Below are 23,432 nucleotides of genomic sequence, written 5' to 3'. Positions count from 1 at the left end.
GACTTGATGACCTCTTGAGGTCCCTTCCAGTCCTAGAATCTATCAATAAGAATAGGGTTGAAACTTTAAGATCCTAAATTGATAACACAATACAGTAGAGACTTAAAAATCACAAGCTAACATCCCTTGTATGGGTTATTCCCCTGATAGTGGACTGGAAGCATGTGGTTGTTTCCTATTTCCACTTTTTTGTTCCCGCAACAGAAAGTGTATGGCCTGCTGCAAAATGAGTAGTGTTCCAAGAATACGTTGAGCACTTGTGCCTCTGCCTCTCTTCCTCTACATCCCCAGAAACCCTATGATAGTAAAGCTATTGTGATGGAATTGATGTTAGTTAATACTAATGGGATCAATCTTAATTTGTCCGCATTAAGGAAGGTGAGATTGTCAGGGAATGTGGCTGTTCTGTGTGGTTCCATGTTCCAACAGAGGGTATCTCCAGGATCAAAAAGGACTTTACAACAAACCAGGTGCTTTGTATAGGCCTTCATCGGCTGCCTTTTGCTGTCCTCCATTTGTGGAAACAGTGATGTATACTTATTTCTAAGTGAAGTAAAATTAATTTATGTGCTCAATGTCCCTAATAGTGAAACCATAGCTTTCAACTCTACTCAGTGTGACTGCAGTGACTGAGTGGCCTCCCTCCAAGCGGGAGAGGGAGGGACACTTACACGCCTCTTGGAGGGCAGAGCCTAGATTGCCCTGCCTCCCTCGCCAGAAGTACCGGGGCATGGCCGGAAGTAGAAAAGTCCGGTCAGACAGCACGGCTGGGGGAGAGCCTGTGAAGGAGGACGATGCTCAGCCTGGTCTCCCAAGGCCCCAAGAGGAACCTGTGCCAGGTTGTTCCCAATTCCCAGACGAGGACTGGCCCGATCCCTGCCAAGCAGGGACAGCTGATTCTGCCCCTGCCAGGGCCCTGGGCTGGGACGCAGTGGAGTAGGGTGGGCCCATGTCCCCCTGCCACCCCACCCTGGGGTGGCTGATCCCCACGTTGTGCTGGGAGGCTCTAGCTCTGGAGAGGAGCTTCCTGGACCACTAACCTGAAAGATTGTTTGTTTGCAGGCTGCCCAAGCCCGCTCAGTGCCCAGCCAGCCCTGATAGACTGTGGTTAAACGCTGACTACCTGAGCTATCCCAGACCAGGCCAAAGCCTGGTAGCGACTATTAATCACGCAGCTCTACCATGGGCTCTGGACTGTCTCACAGACACTGGTCCTAGCCAGGCAGGGTAAGCCCGAGTGGCCTCCCTCTGAGTGGGAAAGCGAGGGACACTTACAGTGACATTCTCAGAACGCATCGGTTTGTGAAGTCACAGCTACTGGTTCTCACTGGACTAAGGAGATGGCCTATAGGAAGTTGGATGTGTTTTTTAATTACTATACAGGTTTCCTATGAATAAAATGTAAAACCCTTTTGAATTATTTTTAAAAGATAACATAAAATGCAATGCCATTTTCTGACCTGCTCTGAAAGCTGCTTTTATTTTCTGTCTGTGCTCTGTGCAGCTTTTGTCAAAATGTTGGATGCTGAGGCAATCCAAAAGATGGCTGATGTGGTTTTTCATAGGGTCCGAGAAGTGAGTTTTAAATTAATTCTCCTCTCCGTTCAGGACATATGAGTAAATTTGGCTTTTTTAAAAATGTGCCGGTCTCCACTAACTTGTGAAGACTTGAGTTCAGGATTCTGGAAGAGTTGACCTCAACTGAAAAAGAGATCAGGGAGCACCACTCTCTGGCATATTAGACTAATATGATGTAGGAGCTAACTTTCAAATGTGTCTTTAAATGTAAATTCATTTGAAGTTAAGGCTACACAAAAATTGTTCATGATCCTGCTTCTGTTGAAGTCAATAGTTTTGCATGATACTGACTTCAGTTGGGTTTACTGTTTTACTGACCTAAAGTCTTAGGCCAGGTCTACACTAAGGGGGGGTTGAACTAAGGTACGCAAGTTCAGCTACGCGAATAGCGTAGCTGAACTCGAACTAGCTTAGTTCGAACTACTCACCCGTCCAGACGCCACGGGATCGAAGTCTGCGGCTCCCCCGTCGACTCCGCCACCGCTGTTTGCGGTGGTGGAGTTCCGGAGTCAACGGGAGCGCATTCGGAGTTCGAACTATCACATCTAGATTAGACGCAATAGTTCGAACTCCGAGAAGTCGAACGCTACCCGTCAACCCGGCCGGTAAGTATAGACGTACCCTTACACTATTTAACTTTTTGTATATACAGGCTTTGCAGCTCATGTTGAACATTAGGTACCAAGAAACTCCAGATGTTTTCCCTGACTTATTGTAAGGTTTTTTTTAACATAGTAACATCTTGGGGTTAAGAGGAATAGTCTGCTTTCACTTAAAGCTGAGGAATGTACCACTGTAAGATGCGTTGGCTGAGTTAAATCAATAGGCTAGGGGTCAGCAACCTTTCAGAAGTGGTGTGACAAGTCTTCATTTATTCACTCTGATTTAAGGTTTCGCATGCTAGTAACACATTTTAGAAGGTCTCTCTCTCTCTAAGTCTATAGTACACAACTAAACTATTGTTGTATGTAAAGTAAACAAGGTCTTTAAAATGTTTAAAAAGTTTCATTTAAAATTAAATTAAAATGCAGATCTTATCAGTTTAGTGCAGTGATTCTTAACCTTCTAAAAAAATCTTGCATGTCTCGCACCCCCAGAAAGGGCATCTCGCACCCCAAGGGGGTGCATGCACCCCAGGTTAAGAACCACTGCACTAGACTGATAAGAGCTGCATTTTAATTTAATTTTAAATAAAGCTTCTTAAACATTTTAAAAACCTTGTTTACTTTACATACAACAATAGTTTAGTTATGTAATATGGACTTAGAGAGAGAGAGACCTTCTAAACCATTAAAATGTATTACTGGCACGCGAAACCTTAAAGTAGAGTGAATAAATGAAGGCTCGGCACAGCACTTCTGAAAGGCTGCCGACCCCTGGATTCGAGCCACCTCAATAGGAGAGCAGCCACCACCAACAACAGCCTCCTGGCCCTGATGGCAGTCTTTGGGAATGAATAGGCAGGTGCAACTTCATAGCACAAGCTGTAGCCTCCATCCAGGAGCCTAACGATAACCCAGAGAATTACACTGCTTCTTTTGGGTCGGCCGGGGCCAGTTTTGAATCGCCTCTAGCTTATTAATTTGGGGCTTCACTATACCCCTTCCTACAATATATCCCAGGTAACTAACCTCTGCTCGTCCTATGGCACATTTAGCAGGATTAGCGGTGAGGCCAGCCCGCCTTAAGGTGCATAGTACTGCCTCAACTTTCTCCAAGTGGGTTCCCCAGTCTGGTGTATGGATGATGACATCATCTAGGTATGCAGCTGCATAACTAATATGGGGGCGCAACAGCTTATCCATGAGGCGCTGGAATGTGGCTGGGGCCCCATGTAACCCAAAAGGGAGGACAGTGTACTGGAATAGCCCGTCTGGGGTGGAGAACGCTGTCTTTTCTTTAGCTTCTTTGGTCAGGGGAATCTGCCAATACCCTTTTGTCAGATCCAGTGTAGTCAAGAATCGGGCACTACCCAGTCGGTCAACCAGTTCGTCGATGCGGGGTATGGGGTATGCATCAAATTGGGATACTTCATTCAGTTGGCGAAAGTCATTACAGAATCTCGTGGTACCATCAGGTTTGGGCACTAGAATGATTGGACTGCACCACTGACTGTAGGATTCTTCAATAACGCCTAATTCTAACATTTTCTTTACTTCGGCCTTGATTTCTTCTCTTTTGGCTGCTGGGATTCGGTAGGGTCTCAGTGTTACCTTGGCTCCGGGGATCATGCAGATATGGTGATAGGTCTCAGTCATCTGCCCCAGTTTTGTAGAGAACACATCTCAGTTGCAATTAATCATGTCGGCTGCCTCGATCTTTTGGATTGGCGTCAAGTCGGGTGATATCTTCACTTGCTCATGTAAGTTATCCTCCTGGGGAAGGGTCTCCCGGGTGACTAAGCATGCCTCTCGATCATGCCAAGGTTTTAGAAGATTGATGTGGTAAATTTGCTCCGGTTTCCTGCGGCCTGGCTGCCGCACCTTATAGTTTACCTCTCCCACGGCTTCAATCACTTCATAGGGTCCCTGCCACTGGGCCAACAGCTTGCTTTCTGCTGTGGACACCAGGACCATTACTCGATCCCCTGGTTGGAACCGTCAAAGCTTTGCTTGGTGGTTGTAATGGGTCTATTGGGTCTCCTGTGCTTTCTCCAAATGTTCTCGTACAATGGGTGTAACTTGGGCTATCCGATCCCTCATCTGTAGTACATGCTCGACTATGTTTCTTCCGGGATTTGGCTCCTCTTCCCAGGCTTCTCTGGCTATATCCAATATGCCTCGGGGTGGTGCCCATATAGTAGTTCGAATGGAGAGAAACCTGTGGAGGCTTGTGGAACTTCCCGGATGGCGAACATGAGGTAAGGCAATAGGGTATCCCAGTCTTTCCCATCCCGGCTCACCACTTTCCTGATCATGGCCTTGAGGGTCCTATTGAACCTTTCCACAAGGCCGTCTGTTTGTGGGTGGTATACAGAGGTCTGTATGGCTTGTACATGGAGCAATGAACAGAGATCTTTCATCAACTTAGATACGAAAGGTGTCCCTTGATCAGTATCACCTTGGGTAGCTCAACCCGGGAAAAGATCTGTACTAGCTCCTTAGCTATTGTCTTGGAAGCTGTGTTGCGTACGGGGATGGCTTCCGGGTATCGGGTAGCATAGTCTAGTACAACCAGCACATGATGGTGGCCCCGGGCTGTCTTCTCTAGGGGCCCAATCAGATCCATGGCTATGCGTTCAAATGGTACCTCTATTATTGGAAGAGGTATCAAAGGGGCCCGTAACTGTGGGCGAGGGCTATGTAGCTGACACTCTGGACAAGAGGTGCAGTATCGCCTGACATCTTCATGTACTCCTGGCCAGAAGAACCTCCGCAGGATCCTGGCCTGGGTTTTCTCTACCCCTAAGTGTCCTCCAAAGAGGTGACTGTGGGCAAGGCTCAATATGGCTTTTTGATGTTTTCATGGCACCAGAAGTTGATGTATCTCCTGCTCCTGCATTTGCACCACACGGTACAGGAGATCTTTCTTCACTATAAAGTAGGGTCCTGGACCTCGGACCTTCCCCTCCACTGGTATCCCATCTATCTCAGCCACCTCTTTCCTGACATTATCATATCTAGGGTCCTCTGCCTGGTCCTGCCGAAAGTCTCTCTCCCAGGACTAACCTGCCTGAGCTCCCAGGGGCCGGCTTCTGCTTCTTCCAATGGCTCGTCGCCATGACGGCTGGGGCCAGCCTCCAGCTCACTTTCCGTGTTGGTAGTTTCTCTGATGGCTGCTCATGTCCATCTGCCTACTAGCACGGTCTTCTGGCCCTGGGTCAGGATCCGGGTTCCCAAACCCTTCGTGGCCTTCCTTTCTTTTTTTGTCTCTCAGGCCTTTTGGGGGGCTGAGAATAGATCCTGAGAAAACTCAGAAAACATGGGGGGTTGACATTCCCCCAATGATGATTCACTGCCAACAGGGTCTCCACCTCCCTCCAGCCTCTCCGGGGGGAGTAAATTATCAAGCCCTGGATAGTCCCTCCCAATAACTACAGGATATGGGAGTTTAGGAACAACGCCCACTGTCACCTCAGTGGGGTTCCCCTGAACCTCTATTTCCATTGGGATGGTGGGGTAATGGCTCATGGCCCCATGCACACACGTCACTGCTACACATTTGGCTTGCAGCAGCTGGCTACTTTTTACCAGCTTACCCAATATAAGGGTGATAGCACTCCCTGAGTCCACACGTGCTGTAGTCTCTGCTCCATTTATCTTCACTGGCCTGGTGTAGTTACGTGGGGCTAATGCGACGCCCGCAAGCTGGATAAGGGAGCATGGGATCTCCCAATCCCCCAAGTTGCATTGCATAGGCTCTTCAGTGCTGGGACACTGTGCTGCTACGTGTCCCCACTCCCCACATGCATAACATCTATAATTGTTTCTAATCAGTCTCCTATCATGTGGGCTAAGAGGTTTAGTCCCAGGGTTCCCCCCCTCAGGCCAATCCCTTCCTTCTGGAGTCTCTGCTGGTTTTCAGCCCCCCTCTTCCTCCACCTAGGACTCCCCAGGAGTTTGGCTGTCCCACCTTCCAGGATTAGGGTTGGGTGTTTGCTACGGAAGGGGCTTTCCTTGGGTCACTGGGTCAATTCCCTGGCTGTCATGTGTCTTTCTACCAGCGTGATCATCTCGTCATAGGTGTACGGATCGTTCTGGCCTACCCATTTGCGGAGATCTGGTGGCAGTGCCCTCATGTACCGGTCGATGACCAGAACCTCTAGTATCTCTTCCAGACTCTGGGATTCTGTTTGCAACTACTTTCGTGCGAGATGGATGAGGTCATACAATTGGGACCGTGGGGTTTTGTCTTCCTGGTACCTCCACTCATGATACCGCTGGGCCCGCACTGCGGTCGTTACCCCAGATCTGGCCAGGATCTCTGCCTTCAGATGGGAGTAGTCTGCTGCAGCCTCCTCAGGCAGATCATGGTAGGCCTTCTGGGCCTCCCCACACAGGAATGGGGCAAGGATGCCAGACCACTGATCTTGAGGCCAGGCCTCCCGTAGGTCTGTCCTCTCAAACACCAGAAGCTATGCCTCTGCATCATCCTCCCGCGTCATTTTCTGCAGCCAATGGCTAGCTCGTATGAGCCGTGTCCCATCATGGCCACGGTTCAGCTCTGTAAGGGTCTTTACCTGGCTTACCAGTTCCTGAAACATAGCTCGGTCTTGAGCAGCTTGGTCCATCAGCAGGTGATTTGTCTCTTGCTGCAGCCGCACTGCTTCTTGCTGGGCAGCTGCCTGGACACGAGTAGCCTCCTGCTGGGCTGCCGGGGCTTGTAAACGTGCCCGCACTACGTCATCCATTGTGGTGACAAAAAAAATTAACCCTCTCTCTCTTTTTTTTTTTAAATCACCCTCCTTCTCTCCCCGCACTGGCGGCGGGAGTCCCGGCAGGCCGCTACCCGAGTGGACGAGCTCGGAGCAGGCTCGGAGGCACTGGGGTCCGCTCCAGGCAGTCGCTAGGCCCTGATTGGCTGGCGGCGCACCCTGACGTGCCCTGCACTCGGTAACCCTGCCCTTCCGTGTGGTTGCGCGCTGTGGGGCGGACAAGTGTTGCTGCAACCGTCCGGCACAGGGTTGTGTGGCGATTCCGGAGCAGTGGCTCGTTGCTGCCCCCCCCCCCGTCCCCGGCATGAAAGATGGAGAGTTCAAATACAATCATCCACAAGCCTTTGAGAGCAAGAAAAACAATGACTCCAAGTAGTCGAAAACAAGTGGAAATGCTGAGTAAAACAAAGAGTGTTTCAGGACAAGGAAAGATTCTAAACGGCTTGCATACTGAAGATCACCATGTTCAGTTAAATACAGTGGACATAAACTGCAGCAGTAATGATTCTGTAAAAGGAAGCTCACTAACTGAATCAAAACCAGATATGTTCCTTGATTAACCTGGAGCAACTGCCATTTGGCTACCACGGTACTAGGGATTTGTTTAGCCTGGGGCTAACGTACCTGTTCCTCACTACTTTACTGTAGCCATCTGGCCTTGCCCCATCACAATAGATAGATAGATTCTCCTATGTGGCAGCAATAGAACAGGCAATCCCATATACAAATAAGAGCGGTACAAAAGGGATCATTGGGAACCGGGGAGGATATGCTAGGGTTCATTCCCCGAGAACAAGGGAATAAGGGTCGGCAGGGGGATCAGGTAAACCCAGATGTGGCAATATCAGGCCAACACCCCTAAACAGAAGGAAGCGGGAGAAGAGGTAGAGCTAACTGAGAAGGAGATATGGCGACTAGCCTGGCAAACCCTGATGCAGTACAGAGCCAACCGTGCCCAGTGGCATGGCGCACCCACACCTGACTTGGTCAGAGAAGCTACAAAGTTACAATAGACTCGTAAAGGAGTAGCATGTGTATCCCCCACCACTGGCACCACTACAACATCCCCCCATCCTGCAGACAAATAATAATAATAATAATAATAATTTGAGACATACCTATCTCACAGAGCTGCAAGGGACCCCAAAAGGTCATGGAGTCCAGCCCCCTGCCTTCACTAGCAGGACTGACTACTGATTTTTCCCCAGATGCCTAAGTGGCCCCCCTCAAGGACTGAACTCACAGCCCTTGGTTTAGCAGGCCAATGCTCAAACCACTGAGCTATCCCTCTCCCTGGGATAGAGAGGCCCACTGAACAATGAACTTCCACTATCTGTAGGGGCACAAGAGGGAAAGTTCATAGGAAAGGTCCATTGAGATCCTGGAGGAAGACCACGCATGTATGTTCAGCAGGGTAAGCATGCCCCTACATTGGCTTTAATAGACACAGGAGCCGCGGTGTCTTTATCAAAAACACTCCAGAAGCAGGAAGGCAGGTGAAACAAGTAACCCTGAACTCCTTCCAAGGCAATCCCAGCATTGGTTGGGAACGGGCCCAGGCCCCTTTTTCAGTACAAGGGTTTAAAACCTTTGGGAACCTGATCCAAACTCCTGACATGACTAATTAAATCATTTTGGGCTCGGATTGGTTGTTCAACAACATAGTAATAGACATGCTGTAGCAGAGCAGGGAGCTGCGGAAGAAATTGTTACGGCAGAGCTAGGCATTGTTTATGTTCGCTTTCTCAGCTCCGGTTATTATCGGTCATTCTGTATCAGTTCTAGCCAAGTATGACCGGTTTAGACCGCCAAGTGAAGAGTCCTTGGCGGTGGGCCATGGGAAACAGGTGTGCGAAGTAGAGAGCTATGTTTTATTATGTCTATGCTGCTTTGCTGCTAGTGAGATTAAATAGAAGCTTGCTTTTACTAAGTTTGGACTTCGACCCAGGCCGACTGGTAGGGTGCTGGGTTCCCCATATCAGTGGCCGCAACGAGCGGAGTCCCCGTTGCCGGTGTGTCACGGTATCCTTCATTAAAAACCAATTACTCTCAGTGTGGAGTCGGTCTCGTTCTTACAGAGTACCTTGGGCTAATTTGTGGGCAACAACACATGCCCAGGGGTATCTTATGGAAAGTTGATATTCCCCCTCCCCATTCTGGGAAAATTGACCAAAAGATATTACTAGCAAAAGTGGGAAGGAGACCAGTTTCAGCATTATCGGTCCAGCAAATGGAGGAATGGCGCCAGAAATGCCCCTCGGTCTGGACTCAAAAGAAAACAGGCGGTGGTAACATTAATGCTTGTGTAAAAATTGTAGGGGAATTAGTACATCCCCAGAAACAATGTTCTTGTCCAAAGGAGGCAGAGGCCCAATTGGCACAAACTATCCAGGAGCTGGAACAGCAGGGAGTAATCCGAAAAACAAAATCACCCTTCAACTCCCCTGTAAAGCCGGTACTAAAAGCAGACGCCCAGTCCTAGTGCCTAACAAGAGGATCACAGGTGACTACAGGCAGGGCCAGCTCCAGGAATTTTGCCACCCTAAGCATTTGGGGGGGAAAAAAAATCGCGATCAGTGGCAGCTCCACCACGCTGCTTTCTTCTTTGGCGGCAATTCAGCGGCTGGTCCTTCCCTCCGAGAGGGACCGAGGCACCCACCACTGAAATGCCGCAGAAAAGCCTGATGTGCTGCCCCAAGCAGCTGCTTGCTGAGCTGGTGCCTGGAGCCAGCCCTGACTACAGGAGGATTAACAAAAATACAATACCCATGGCTCCTATTGTGGCAGACATGACACAGGCCATACAAAAGGTCCAAGCCACACTGAAATATATTTCAGTAACTGATTCAGTGAATTGTTTCTTTCCTATCCCCCTACACCCTGAACCACAGGATCAGTTTGCCTTTACTAGGAAAGAACAGCAATGGGCTTTTTGTCCATTCCCCCAAGGGTACCACAATAGTGTTGTGGAAAAATCGACCACACCTTTGAATTTTGGATCAGAGGGCCGGAGGCACTTTTATTTAAGTACAAGCATGCATGCAGGAGAGAGGTAGCGTATTCCCTGTAAGGGTTAAGCCCCCCTCTGCCTATTACAAATTTTACCAAGCTTATAAAGGTTAAAACCGCAAATTAGCATTTACTTAAAATTCCCTTATTTGGGAGTATCAATTGTAACATTAGCAAGCTACTTCAGTTTTCTTCCATATATGGTTTTTCCTTTCATTGTCTCTGGGCAGTTTTCGTTGGTGGTCTGCCAGTCTTAAGACCCTTTCTTTGTGGTTACATTATGCAGGCTAAAATTCATAAAGCAATCTAAAAACAAGCTGAACACTCCTTTCTTATTTCCTTCTTTTGGTTCCTCATTTTCCCTGAATGCCCTCTGTACAGATAAACATATTAAAAGCAAAAATGCAAACCTTGGCTTTATATATAACAGTTATCTAGACTATAGACCTTTGGGCCAAATACAATAAATGCTGCAAGCAAATAATAACCTAGGCTGGACAGGTGGGGCAAATTTTCCCTATCATTAGTCCAGCAACTGCACACCGGCATGTGCTAGATTTAGCCCACAAGATAGACCGTTTGTGTTTTCCCGTGTGGATGATAGTTTGGAGAACCTGAGGCACAGACACAGATGATAACTGAGGTGTTAGCATGAAGTCAAGAAACAGGATTTAAGGTAGCCTTGCATAAGGCCCCATTGGTGCAGCCCCAAGTCACATATTTGGGTATAATTATTGGGCAAGGAGGAGGCATCCAGGGCAGCGCAAGTTGAGAGCCCAAGTAGAAATGCCAGCTCCTACTGACGCCCATTCCTTGAGAGTACTGCTGGGAAGGTTTGATTTTCTCAGATCCCACATTTACAAATATGTTGAAATAACTCACCCTTGTGGCAATTATTAAAAGGCCCAGTGGGAGTGGGGAGAGGAGCAGGACACAGCTTTAAGGCTCTTCAAGCAAAAGGCTCTCACAGCTCCAGCACTGCGCTTCCCTGATGGATCACTGCCTTTTGTTATTCGTTGGCTCCCCCTGTGGCCACGCCCCCTTGGCTCCCCCTCTGGCCACGCCCCCAGACCGGATCCCCTCCCCGCTCACCTGAGATTAACTTTGACCCCTGTGAACACGAATGCAATCTTTCGAGCCACTCGCAGGTACCCCTGGGCTGGCTGCCAGCGGCGGCGCACTGAACCAGAGAACCCTTGGGCTGGCTGCCGGCAGTGGCGCACTGAACCGGAGAACCCCTGGGCTGGCTGCTGGCGGCGGCGCGCTGACCTGGGGAACCCCTGGGCTGTCTGCCGGCGGCGGCACGTTGACCAGGGGAACCCCTGGGCTGGCTCTTGGTGGCGGTGCGCTGACCCAGAGAACCCCTGAGCTGTCTGCCAGCGGCGGCACGCTGACCCGGGGAACCCCGTGTCTGGCTGCCAGCGGCTCAGACTCCCTCTCCCTCCCAGCGCAGCGGGCACTGAAACGCTTTAAAAAAATTGGGGGTGCCGCTTTTTGGCACCCCCAAATCTTGGCGCCCTAGGCAACCACCTAGTTGGCCTAAATGGTAGCATCAGCCCTGACTGGAACTCCGGCAGACTATTCAGGACCTACCCTTTGATGGCCATGGTCTGCTTTTGGACAAGATGGACTCTAAGACTTCAGAGTCTGAAGGAGATCTGGGCCATCATGCGTTCACTGGGCACGCTTACCCCAGTGACGCAATGTAGGCCCTTCCGACCCTAACCGCAGTGCACTTACCCTAATCTCCGACCGAGACAGGACTTCTCTAGAAGCCACGGCCAGGGTGGCAGGTGGAAACAGTCTGGTCCTCAGATGGGCCAGAACCAGGCTCCCCTCAAACCATTGGCGGGATCCAAACAAAATTTTTGAAGGTGCGCCTGAGGGTGGAGCACCAGTTTCCTTCTCATGAGCAACTCCTTCTACAGGAGGTGTGACTGCTCCTAGCTATCGGAGCTATAGAGGAGGTTCCAAAGGAACTGAGGGGTAGGGGGTTTCACTCATATTATTTCCTAGTCCCCAAGGCAAAGGGAGGGCTATGGCCCATCCTAGACCTGCACGGACTCAACAAATCCATGGTAAGGTTGAAGTTCCGCATGGTTTCCCTGGGGACCATTATTACTTCCCTGGATCCTGCAGACTGGTATGCTACCCTTGACATGAAGGATGCGTACTTCCACATAGTCATTTACCTGCCGCACAGGCATTTCCTTCACTTTGTGGTCAACCAACAGCACTTCCAATTTACCGTCCTTCCCTTCGGCCTATCTACAGCACCAAGGGTCTTTACAAAGTGTATGGCCTTCATAGCTGCCTCATGCCATCAACATCGGATCCAAGTTGTTGTGGAAAAAGCCACCCATGCAGTGATTTTAGTTCAGAGACTCAAGCCTGAGGCCCGTTTATTAACACATACCAACACGTTGGGGGTAGCAGCTTTGATACTGCGCCCTCGAAGTAAGGCACATCTTAGCTTCTAAAGGTTAAAACCGCAAACAAATTACACATATTTGAGTAATAATTACCTTATCTGGAATACAATGCAAAATTAATACAGGTCAAGAGTTAGGGTCTTTTCGGTACTTTCCAGCACCCTTTTGCAACCTTGTCTTATACGGATGTAATTGGAGTTAAGGTCTTTCTGGTACTTTCCAGCACTGCTACAACCTTGCCTTTTACGGTGCAATTACATAATTGCCTTTCACAGGCTACAGTTACACAGTGGGCATAGTTACACAAATGGGGTAGGGGGAGGCATGGTTACTCATTTTAGATGATTGCTTCACATTGATTGCTTCAGACAAGTGGTTATTATATTTCAAAAGCAGTAGGCACATACTGCAAATTATTCTTGTTGCTGGGGCTTTTTCACCCTCCTCCTTTTCAGTACCCCTTCCCTCCCTGTGTTTCAACCTCTGGCTGCCACTGTCAGGGAGCACAACACTTAGCTTGGTTCAGGCTTGAGCCTGTTAGCCGCAGGGCGGGCTTAGACCAAGCAGAAAAACTTAGATTAATAGGGCTAGCTTAATTTTCCCCCACGAAGTGTTTCCATAACTTGACGACTGGCTCATTCAGGGTCGATCCAAGGACCAGGTGCAATCTCATGTCCAGTTCTCCATGAGCTTATTCAGACAGCTGGGCCTGCTGCTCAATGTTGAAAAGTCCATTTTGGAGCCGACCCAAAGAATAGACTTCATCGGAGCGGTCCTAGACTCAAGACTCGCCCATGCGTGCCTACCACATGGGCATTTTCATTCCATGGCGAGCATTATCCATGGCCTCCAAAGCTTCTTGACCTCGACAGCACGGACGTATCTCAGTCTCCTGGGACACATGGTGTCTTGTACCATTGTGACCAGACATGCCAGACTGCGCCTCCATCCACTTCAGGCCTGGCTCTCAACCGTATACTGCCCAGGCTGGGGCAATGTGGACACAGTGGTCACGGTACCGCCGGAAGTCTTAACCTCCCTGGACTGGTGACCGAACCCCAACTCAGTACGTGAAGGGGAACCATTCCATGCCCCACAGCCCTCCCTGACCCTAACCACAGATGCATCATCTTTGGGTTGGGGCACTCACCTTGTGGACCTTCGCACACAGGGCCTTTGGTCCACACAAGAGATCCCTGCACATCAATGTATGGAAGCTGAGAGCTGTACGCCTGGTGTGTCAGGTGTTCCACAAACATCTTCAGGGCCGTTGTGTTGCAGTTTTCACAGACAACACAACGGCCACATTTTATATCAACAAACAAGGGGGAGCACGTTCGTCCCCCCTTGGTCACGAAGCCATTCACCTGTGGGAATTCTGCATAGCCCACTCAATCGACCTGGTGGCGTCGTTTCTCCTAGGAGTCCAGAACACCTTGGCGGACCGCCTCAGCAGATCCTTCCAGGCTCATGAGCGGTCGATTCGCCCAGACGTCATCCAATCTGTTTTCCGGAAGTGGCGGTTTCCCCAGATAGACCTATTCACCTCTTGTGAGAATCGGAAGTGCCAGGTGTTCTGCTCTCTCCAGAGATGCTCCCCAGGTTCCCAGTCAGACACCTTCCTGATACCATGGAAAGACCACCTGTGTTATCCCTCTTCTCCATTCCCATGAATCCACAGGGTCCTTCTCAAGTTGTCCAGGGACAGGGCCTGCTTAATTCTGATCACCCTGGCATGGCCCAGGCAGCATTGGTATACCACTCTCCTCGATCTGTCAGTGACCACTCCAATTCTACTTCCGTTGTGGCTGGACCTGATCACTCAGGAACATGGATGATTCTGTCATCCCGACCTGCAATCCCTCCACCTCACAATGTGGATCCTGCATGGCTAACTCAGTCTGAGTTATGTTGCTCCCGCTTGGTGCAGCGGGTTCTTTTGGGTAGCAGAAAGCCCTCTACCAGGTCCACGTATTTGGCCAAGTGGAACCGTTTTTCCTGCTGGTGTGCTCTGAGCAATACTCCCCGCCTGGAGGCATCAGTACGTACCATCTGAGACTCTCTCTTGTCCTTGAAACAGCAGAGCCTAGCAGTTTTATCCATCAGAGTACACCTAGCAGCGATTTCAACCTCTCACCCGGGCGAAAATGGGCTCTCAGTCTTCTCCAATCCCATGGTCAGCAGGTTCCTCAAGGGTTTAGATCATCTGTACCCGCAAATTCGGCATCCGGCCACTATGTGGGACCTCAGCCTCGTCCTATCCAGACTCATTGGTGCCCCATTCGAGCCGATGGCCACCTACTTGCTCCTGTACCATTCCTGGAAGACAGCCTTCCTCATAGCTATCACCTCGGCGAGACATGTGTTGGAGCTTAGAGCCCTCACGTCGGACCCACCGTATATGATGTTCCATGAGGACAAGGTACAGCTGCGACCACACCCTGCCTTCCTTCCTAAGGTGATGTCTGCCTTCCATGTCAACCAAGACATCTTCCTCCCAGTCTTCTATCCAAAGCCGCACACTTCTCGACAAGAACAACAGCTGCACTCCCTAGACGTTCGCAGGGCCCTTACCTTTTACATCGAATGAACAAAACCTTTTAGGAGGACATGCCAGGTGTTTGTAGCTGTGGCAGACCACCCAGCGCATCTCGTCCTGAATCACATCATGCATCCGTGCGTGCTATGACTTGGCTGGTGTCCCAATTACGCACCTTACTGCCCACTCCACTTGGGCTCAAGCTTCGTCCTCCGCCTTCCTGGCTCATGTGCCCATATAGGAGATATGTAGGGCAGCAACTTGGTCATCGGTACATGCTTTTGCTTTCCACTACTCACTAGTCCAGCAGCCAAGGGGTGATGCGGCATTTGGCTCAGTGGTTCTGCACTCCGCGACATCTCACTCCGACCCCACCGCCTAGGTAAGGCCTGAGAGTCACCTAACTGGAATCAATATGAGCAAGCACTCGAAGAAGAAAAGACGGTTACTCACCTTTGTAACTGTTGTTCTTCAAGATGTGTTTCTCATATCCATTCCAAACCCTCCCTCCTTCCCCTCTGTCAGAGTAGCCGGCAAGAAGGAACTGAGAGGGCTCTGGGACCGCTGGGGTATATATCCGGCACCATAAGGTGCCACTCTAGGGGGTGCCTCAGCCGACTCACCGAGTGTTGCTAGGGTAAAAATCTTACGACGATCGTGCATACAGCGCGCGTACACCCTAATAGGAATGGATATGAGCAACACATCTCAAAGAACAACAGTTACAAAGGTGAGTAACTGTCTTTTATGCAGGGCCAGCTGGACCATGGGTCAGCCTAACATGCTGCACTGAATGCAATTTATCAGGTTCTGAAACAATATGAGCATTCCCCACGACCAGTGTCTATTTATGCTGATAGCGACTTTTGTGTAAAGGGAATTCAGTTCTGGATGCAGGACTGGAAAAGAAATGAGTGGAAGGCGGCAGATGGCAAAGATATTGCATCTCTAGATGAATGGAGGTGGATTTATCAGTGGGTAACAGAGAATCCTAAGCAACTGAAAATCCAGCATGTACAAGCCCATAACAAAGGAACAAGCGCAGAAGCCACCTGGAACAGTCGGGGAGATAACACAGCCCAGCAACACAGTATAGCAGTTGTAACTAGAAGCCAAGCTAAAGGCGTCCCTACTGAGGCCCCTGAACCAACGGATGACGCTGTAAATCCCCGAACTCCAGGAAAGGAGGAGAGGCAGGAACTGATTCATGTAGCCCATCAGTTCATGCAGGAGGGAGTAAAGGGAAACTTGAATGGGGTGAAACAAGTTGCAGAATGGAAAACCCTGGAGGAGGATGTTAGAACATGGGTAAGGAATTGTATACGGTGTGCACAGCATAAAACACGGCCTCCTCACTGGCAACCCATGATGCCTCAACAGAGACTCGGACCCTGGCATTGATTTTATTAACAAGTACAAGGTTTGGCAATCCCTGTTCTTGGGGGCCTGTGTCCCCCAGACATTTCAAGATGTTTTGGGAAAGCCCACTGCCATCTCCCCCCGATAACGGATACCTCCACTCTAGCCAATCAAGTGTGGATCCCCATCCAGGAACTGGGAATTCCCTTAGAATGGTATGATAAAAAACACAAATTGAATTCTGAAGCCTCAAGGGAATACTGAGATCTATGCCTGGGAAGGGGAAGTGGTACACAAGGTTCACCTTACAAACATCACAGGAATACCAAACCAATGGGAAATGGGGTGGGGACACCACCTGGAATGCCTGTTACCCACGATGACCATATCAGTGGGATGAGCCTGTTAAGACAGGAACAATACTAACTGTCATAGCAGGATCCTGTCCAATACCTAACGGACATTCAAACCTTTGGTTCCCAGACACATGTACTAAGATTTGGACCAAATATATGACGTTTGGACCAAAGAAGCACTGATCAGGATGAAGAAGCCCAAGTTATTTATAACTCAAAGTGACCCTATAAGGGTCCTTCTAAATACATTGCTAGTAGAGATTAGATTTTATATGCATTGGACCCAGTTAAATGTGTCAAGAGTGGAGCCAAAATGTTTGCCCTATGCCCTTCCTCTTTTGAAAGCATGGATAAAGACACACCGAAGCCCCTATGGCCGAACCAGGCAAGATGTAGCAGATACGATATTAGGAGGGGTTAGCTTTGGAACGAGGATTATGAATATGGTAGATTTAGAAGTAATTAAGAAATAAATCAAGGCCTTATCACAATTACAGGAGATTCTTATAGACGCACAGGCAGATGCTAATGTGGATTTGGTGCAAACAGGCCTAGGCAATCTGAAAGCAACATGGACTTTGTGGAAATGGTTAAACACCACCACCCGGATGGAATTGGGAAATAAAACTGCCTTGGCTATGGGATGGACTGAAATGCAAATTCTTAGTTTAGCATCACTTGAATATGCAACGTTCTGGGTAAGGGTAAGTTTTAGGATAAGCTATAATGTCTATGTAACAGAGTGCTGGCCAGGAGACCTGGCCAGGCCGGTTAGCCCCAGCTCCCATTAAGGGGAATTAATTGGAGATGGCAGGGTGTGGTTCATTGCCAAGCTAAGGAAGGAACACTTGTGGGTTTTATGGCCCGTCATCAGCAGGAGCAGACACAGCAGGCCCTGCAGAACTTCCAGCAGGCCCACCAAGCGGAGAGACAGGTCTTTTTGGCCTGGCAGGAGGAACAGCAGCAGAGCCTGCAGGATTTTATCTGCGAGCAGACCAGCGTACAAGGGCAACACACGAGTGGCCAGGCCCAGCCGCACCGCGGAGGAGCCCACAGACACAAAGGGAGAGGTTTGGGTTGGATGGTGGGGGGGTCGCAGTGTCAGATGATGATTTGAGGGCCAGTACCAGCTCCTCCTCATCTGCATTCTCCAACCAACAGACCGAGAAAGAGACAAACACCCCTAAGAAGAAGGAAAGCAAAGTCAGCCTGAGTAAAAACTCCAAGTTCCTCCAAACAGTGCCAAGAGGGTTCAGAAGGAATTGGCTGACATCACCTTAGATCCATCTCCCAATTGCAGCGCTGGCCTCAAAGGCAATAACATCTGTGAATGGAGATCAACTATTCTAGGACCTCCAGGTGCCAGTTTTCTTCCTTGATATCACATTGACACCAGAACATCCCTTCAAGCCTCCAAAGGTTACTGTTCAGACAAGAATCTATCACTTTAACATTAACAGCCAAGGGGTGACCTGCCTTGACATTTTAAAAGACAACTGGAGTCCAGCATGAACTATTTCTAAAGTTCTCCTGTCCATCTGCTCTCCTCTTACAGACTACAACTCTGCTGATCCCCTGGCTGGAAGTACTGCCACTCAGTATATGACTAACAGAGCAGAGCAGGACAGAACGGCCAGATAGGGCACCAAACGATATGCTCCATACAATGGACTTTTGTCCAACTCTTTCATTATTTGTCGGTGGTGGAAAGAGCTGCTTCTTGGTTTTGAAGTAGGGGGAGGGAGGGGGCTGGTAAAAAGGAGGGTATTTCTAGAACAGATTTTATTCAGTCTTTTATTTCCTAAGATTTTGTTGTTGTAACTTCAGGTATCTTGCTGCAGTAGACAGCTCGAATTGGGAAGAGCGTATTTTCAGAGAATTGACCAAGGCTCGGGGAGTAGCTAAGGAAGAGACATTTAAAAGAATAGTGGGGAGAGGCCCCAGCAGAAGGGAAGTAGCAGCAGGAGCTTGGGAGCAGGAAAGCCCTTGGAAAAGCATAACCCCTTTGAATGGTAGCATTTTCCAGTGTACTAGCCCCTGAGTACTTAGGCAGATTTGTATGTACCTGCTCCAGTGATTAAAGGAACAGCAGAGAGGTCTGGAAAAACTGAAGCAACCCACTGAGGAGCTAGCGGGACAATGGAAATGGGGACGCAGGGAGAGGCCCAGGCCCCACAACTCTTCCATGGATTTCACTTGAGGCACTTCCCTTTGCTCCTTTAGCGAGATGCAGCTCCGGCCCGCCTGGGCACTAGGCTGTAGAACTAGGAGCTGGCTGGAGAAGAATGGAGCTCTGGGGTGATACCCCCCCCCCCCGCAATGCTACAGCCTGACTGCAGAGTCACTAGAAATGCAGCAGAGGGCTGAGCTCCTTGGGGCGCAAAACCCTCTCCCAGGCCAGGGATCACACTAAATTTATAAGATCTGCATTTTAATTTTATTTGAAATGAAGCTGAAATATTTTAAAAACCTTATTTACTTTAAACCCAACAACAGTTTATTTATATAATATCGACAGAGAGAGATTGGGGCTGGCTGAGCAGGGGCTAATCAGGGGAAATAGATGGGGCTGGGGAGAAGCCTGGTGCCTGGCCGTTAGAACTGGCTGCACCTGCAGGCTGAAGGCTATAAAAGCTGGCTGGCAGCCAGAAGGGTGGAGATAGCCAGGGGAAGGTCAGTCACTTGGCTGGGGGAAGACTATGGGTGGAAGAGGAGACTGGAAGGCCTGCTCTGTATATAGCATATCACTGGCGGTGGGAGAACATGTGTAAATAAAGCCATGGGTGCTGCAGAAGAAGCAGCCTCTCTGTGCTTTATTGGGGCAGCCAGTGGGCCCCAGGAAGAGGGGTGAGCGGAGGACCTGTTACAAGTGGGGGCTTGTCCGGGGTCTAGTGCCAAAGACACAGTTTGGCGACCTGGCAATGGAGAGCACCCTGCAGTAGCTCACCGAGCAACAGACAGAGATGCAGAAAGCACTTCAGTCCTTCCAGCAGTCCCACCAGGTGGAGAGGCAGGTCCTACTCGCTTGGCAGGCAGAGCAGCAGAAGGCCCTACAGGACTTCATCAAGGAGCAGTCGACCGTGCAGCAGCAGCTCCTGCACAAGCTGGTGAGTCCTGCTGAGGGAGAAGGTATCCGGGCCCCAGGCCCCAGCCGATGACCCCGACGCCTTTTTGGGTACCTTCGAGCGGGTGGCCCTGGGCGCGGGATAGGACCGGATAACCTGGGCCCTACGGCTGGCCCCCTATCTCGCTGGGGAGGCACAGGCTGTACATATGGCCCTGACAGACACCCAAGCCAGGGACTATGATGCAGTGAAGGCAGCGATTTTGGACCACCTCGGGCTTTCAGCCGAGAAGTATCGGCGAAAGTTTCGGGCAGCCCGATGGACAGGGGACGTGCGACCCCAGGCCTTTGCTGAAAAATTAACAGACTGGGCAACACGGTGGTTGAGGCCAGATGCCACACCGTGGGACAGATAATGGATCAAGTGATCCTTGAACAGTTTACACAGTGCCTCCCTGACAGCATGAGGGTTTGGGTGAGGCGACATCAGCCGGCCACCCTAGAAGCTGCCGTGCAGAGAACGGAGGAATATGCAGAGGCTGACTTCCCACCGAGGGAGCATTGAGCCCCGTGGGACACAGAGGAGGGCAGGAAACCCCGTGAGCATGCCAGGGCGAAGCCGGTAGACTGGCGACGGGAGGAGCCCAAGGGGACCCCTAGCTGCCTGGGGCAGCTTGTATGCTGGCGGTGTGCACAGCTGGGACATAAAAGTCAGGACTGCCCAGTTGGAGTATGGGGCAGCTGAATTTTGTGGATGGACTAGGATTGGGGGGCGGAAAAAGAGGCGTGGGTTGGCCACTATCCCGGCGCTGGTTGGGAAAAGGCCCCAGAGGGGTCTAAAGGACACAGCCTCTGCTCGCTCCCTTATACACCGGCGCTTAGTGAAGCCGCATTGGCTTATTCCTGGGGAACGGATGTTAGTGGAATGCATCCACGGGGATAGGGAATATTGTCCCATGGCCCAGGTACCTCTTGAAGTGGCAGGGCAGTTTACCTGGAAGCGGGTGGAGGTAATCGAAGGGCTGGCTTACCCCGTGGTCCTGGGGCTGGACTAGCACCCTCCCCAAAAGGGGAGAGAGACCACGGAGAAGGGACCATTGAAGAAAGGGGGAAAGAGAACCCTGGAAAGAAGGGGCAAGACCCTGGTGGAGGCAGACCTGGAGCAAGGGAAGGCCCCACAACCTCCAGGGGGAAAAGCCGAGCAGCCTAGACAACCAAGCCAAAATAGGGAACTTGAGGGAGTAACTGAGAAGCCAAGGGAGCTTCCTGGGCAGGACCAGCTGTGGGAGGGAACCCCGGGGAGGGTGGAAGAAACCCAACACGGGGAGGCCAACATCAAAGGGACAGAGGGCCTGGACCAGAGATGGGGGCTGACTCGGGGCAGTGGGCTCTGAGCCATCACCCCGACTAGAGAAGGAAGGGGAGCCTCCAGGGTGACCCGCCCAATCATGTGACTGGTGTGAGGACCTCTGGGTGAGCGTAGACCTGTGAGGTGCCCCACCCCCTACCCAATGCACCTTTTGTGGGTGGCGGATGCCAAAGCCCCATGGGGTTGTGCCTGGGGAGCCCTCGGCTGGGCAGGGGGCCCAACCCCAGAGTAAAATCCCTGGCCGAGGAAAGCAAGGCCGAGGAAGACCAGGCCTGGCACCAGCTTAAGGGGGAGGTGTGTAGCAGGGTGCTGGTGCAAAGGCACCTAATTAGCCCCTGTTCAGCCAGCCCCAATCAGGGGAAATAGATTGGGGCTGGGGAGAAGTCTGGTTTCTGGCCGTTAGAACTGGCTGCACCTGCGGGCCTGACGGTTGAAGGCTATAAAGGCTGGCTGGCAGCCAGAAGAAGGGGGGAGATGGCCAGGAGAAGGTCAGTCTCTGGGCTGAGAGCAGACTCTGGGTGGAAGAGGACACTGTAATGCCTGCTCTGTATATAGCATATCATTGGTGGTGGGAGAACATGTGTAAATAAAGCCACGGGTGCTGCAGAAGAAGCAGCCTCTCTGTGCTTTATTGGGGCAGGCAGTGGGCCCCAGGAAGAGGGGCAGGCAGAGGACCTGTTACAGTATTACTGGCAATGGAAACCTTAAATTACAGTGAACTTGGCACACCACTTCTGAAAGGTTGCCAACCCCTGGTCTAGAGTGACCATATGTTGTACTAAGATTCTCTTGCTTTTTTTCCCAGTGAGTCAGTATAGCTTTTGCCAGCCCAGAGGTTGGGCGGCCAATATTTTACGTTTTCACAATGTTTTGTCCAACTTTCATAAAGTAAATACATGGTTAATAGGAGTTTAAAAGGCCAGGGGCACTTCCTTGTGAAGAATCTGTGCAGCAGATCATGCTAGAGCTTTTGAAAATGTCAGGGTTTGATGGAACTTTAGAGGCAGTGATTTATCATGTATTTCTGGCAGTGCCCAAAATGTGCTGCTATTGCTAATGTCTTTCCAAACAAAAATAAGGCACAATAGGACTTCTGTAACATTTCTGTGCTACCTTAATCTGGATGAGATGATTCTGTGCTGACTTCATTTTGGTCACTTTGTGCTTTACCTATGAGTAAAATTAGGGTTATATTTCCCACTACTTGGAAACCCAGCTTATTAAACTGGATAATGCCATTGATCTATTTACAGTATAAGGTTGATACAGAGTTGTAACTAACATTAAGACTGATGCCCACTATACATTTAAAACTAAAAAGTGGCTTTGTAAAAATGACATGGGTTTCCAACTCTACTGTGTCTCAGTCAGGGCAGAGCACTTTGAGGTGTCTTCACACTAGCTCAAGTTCACAGGTGCACGGCTATCCTATAGTAGTTATTTTAAATAATATTTCTGATAATCTGACAAAAATTTAAACAGTTATTTCTTTAAAAAAACACCCGTATAAATTATGTCGTATCAAAAACAACTTTCTGGGTCACAAAAAAGAAAACAGAAAGATGAAATAGGATTAGTTGTACAAGCACAGAAGGGTTCTATACTTAAGTTTGTACATCATGAAAACAACGAAGTTGATCAAGATCATCAAGTAACTGCCAAGGAATTTTTTTATGCAGACGAAGCTCAAGAAGCACAATACCACACAGAACAATCATTTGAAACAGATGCAGACACAAAACAAGAAATTACAACAGTTGAAACTGTACTAGCATGAGACACTGGCACATGGCCGCAATCTTTAAACAACGAATTCCGTGCCATTATACCTGAGAAAGGCCCTGTGAGGAAAAAAAGGTCTTGAATATCCTAAAGACATTAGAAGTAGGAAATTCACAGAAAACAGTTACTACAAAGACTTTCTAATGGTAAAATTGTCAACAGACAGTGGCTTGTGTACTCTAAATGCAAGGATGCTGTATTTTGAAGGGGTCAACAAACATGTGGACAAGGGGGATCCAGTGGACACAGTGTACTTAGATTTCCAGAAAGCCTTTGACAAGGTCCCTCAACAAAGGCTCTTACGTAAATTAAACTGTCATGGGATAAGAGGGAAAGTCCTTTCATGGATTGAGAACTGGTTAAAAGACAGGGAACAAAGAGTAGGAATTAATGGTAAATTTTCAGAAGGGAGAGGGGTAACTAGTGGTGTTCCCCAAGGGTCAGTCCTAGGACCAATCCTATTCAACTTATTCCTAAATGATCTGGAGAAAGGGGTAAACAGTGAGGTGGCAAAGTTTGTGGACGATACTAAACTGCTCAGGATAGTTAAGACCAAAGCAGACTGTGAAG

This window comes from Mauremys reevesii, linkage group 12 (genome assembly GCF_016161935.1).
Source record: "Mauremys reevesii isolate NIE-2019 linkage group 12, ASM1616193v1, whole genome shotgun sequence".
NCBI lineage: Eukaryota > Metazoa > Chordata > Testudines > Geoemydidae > Mauremys > Mauremys reevesii.
The sequence above is the reverse complement of the archived record's forward strand: the minus strand, read 5'-3'. Positions refer to the sequence as shown.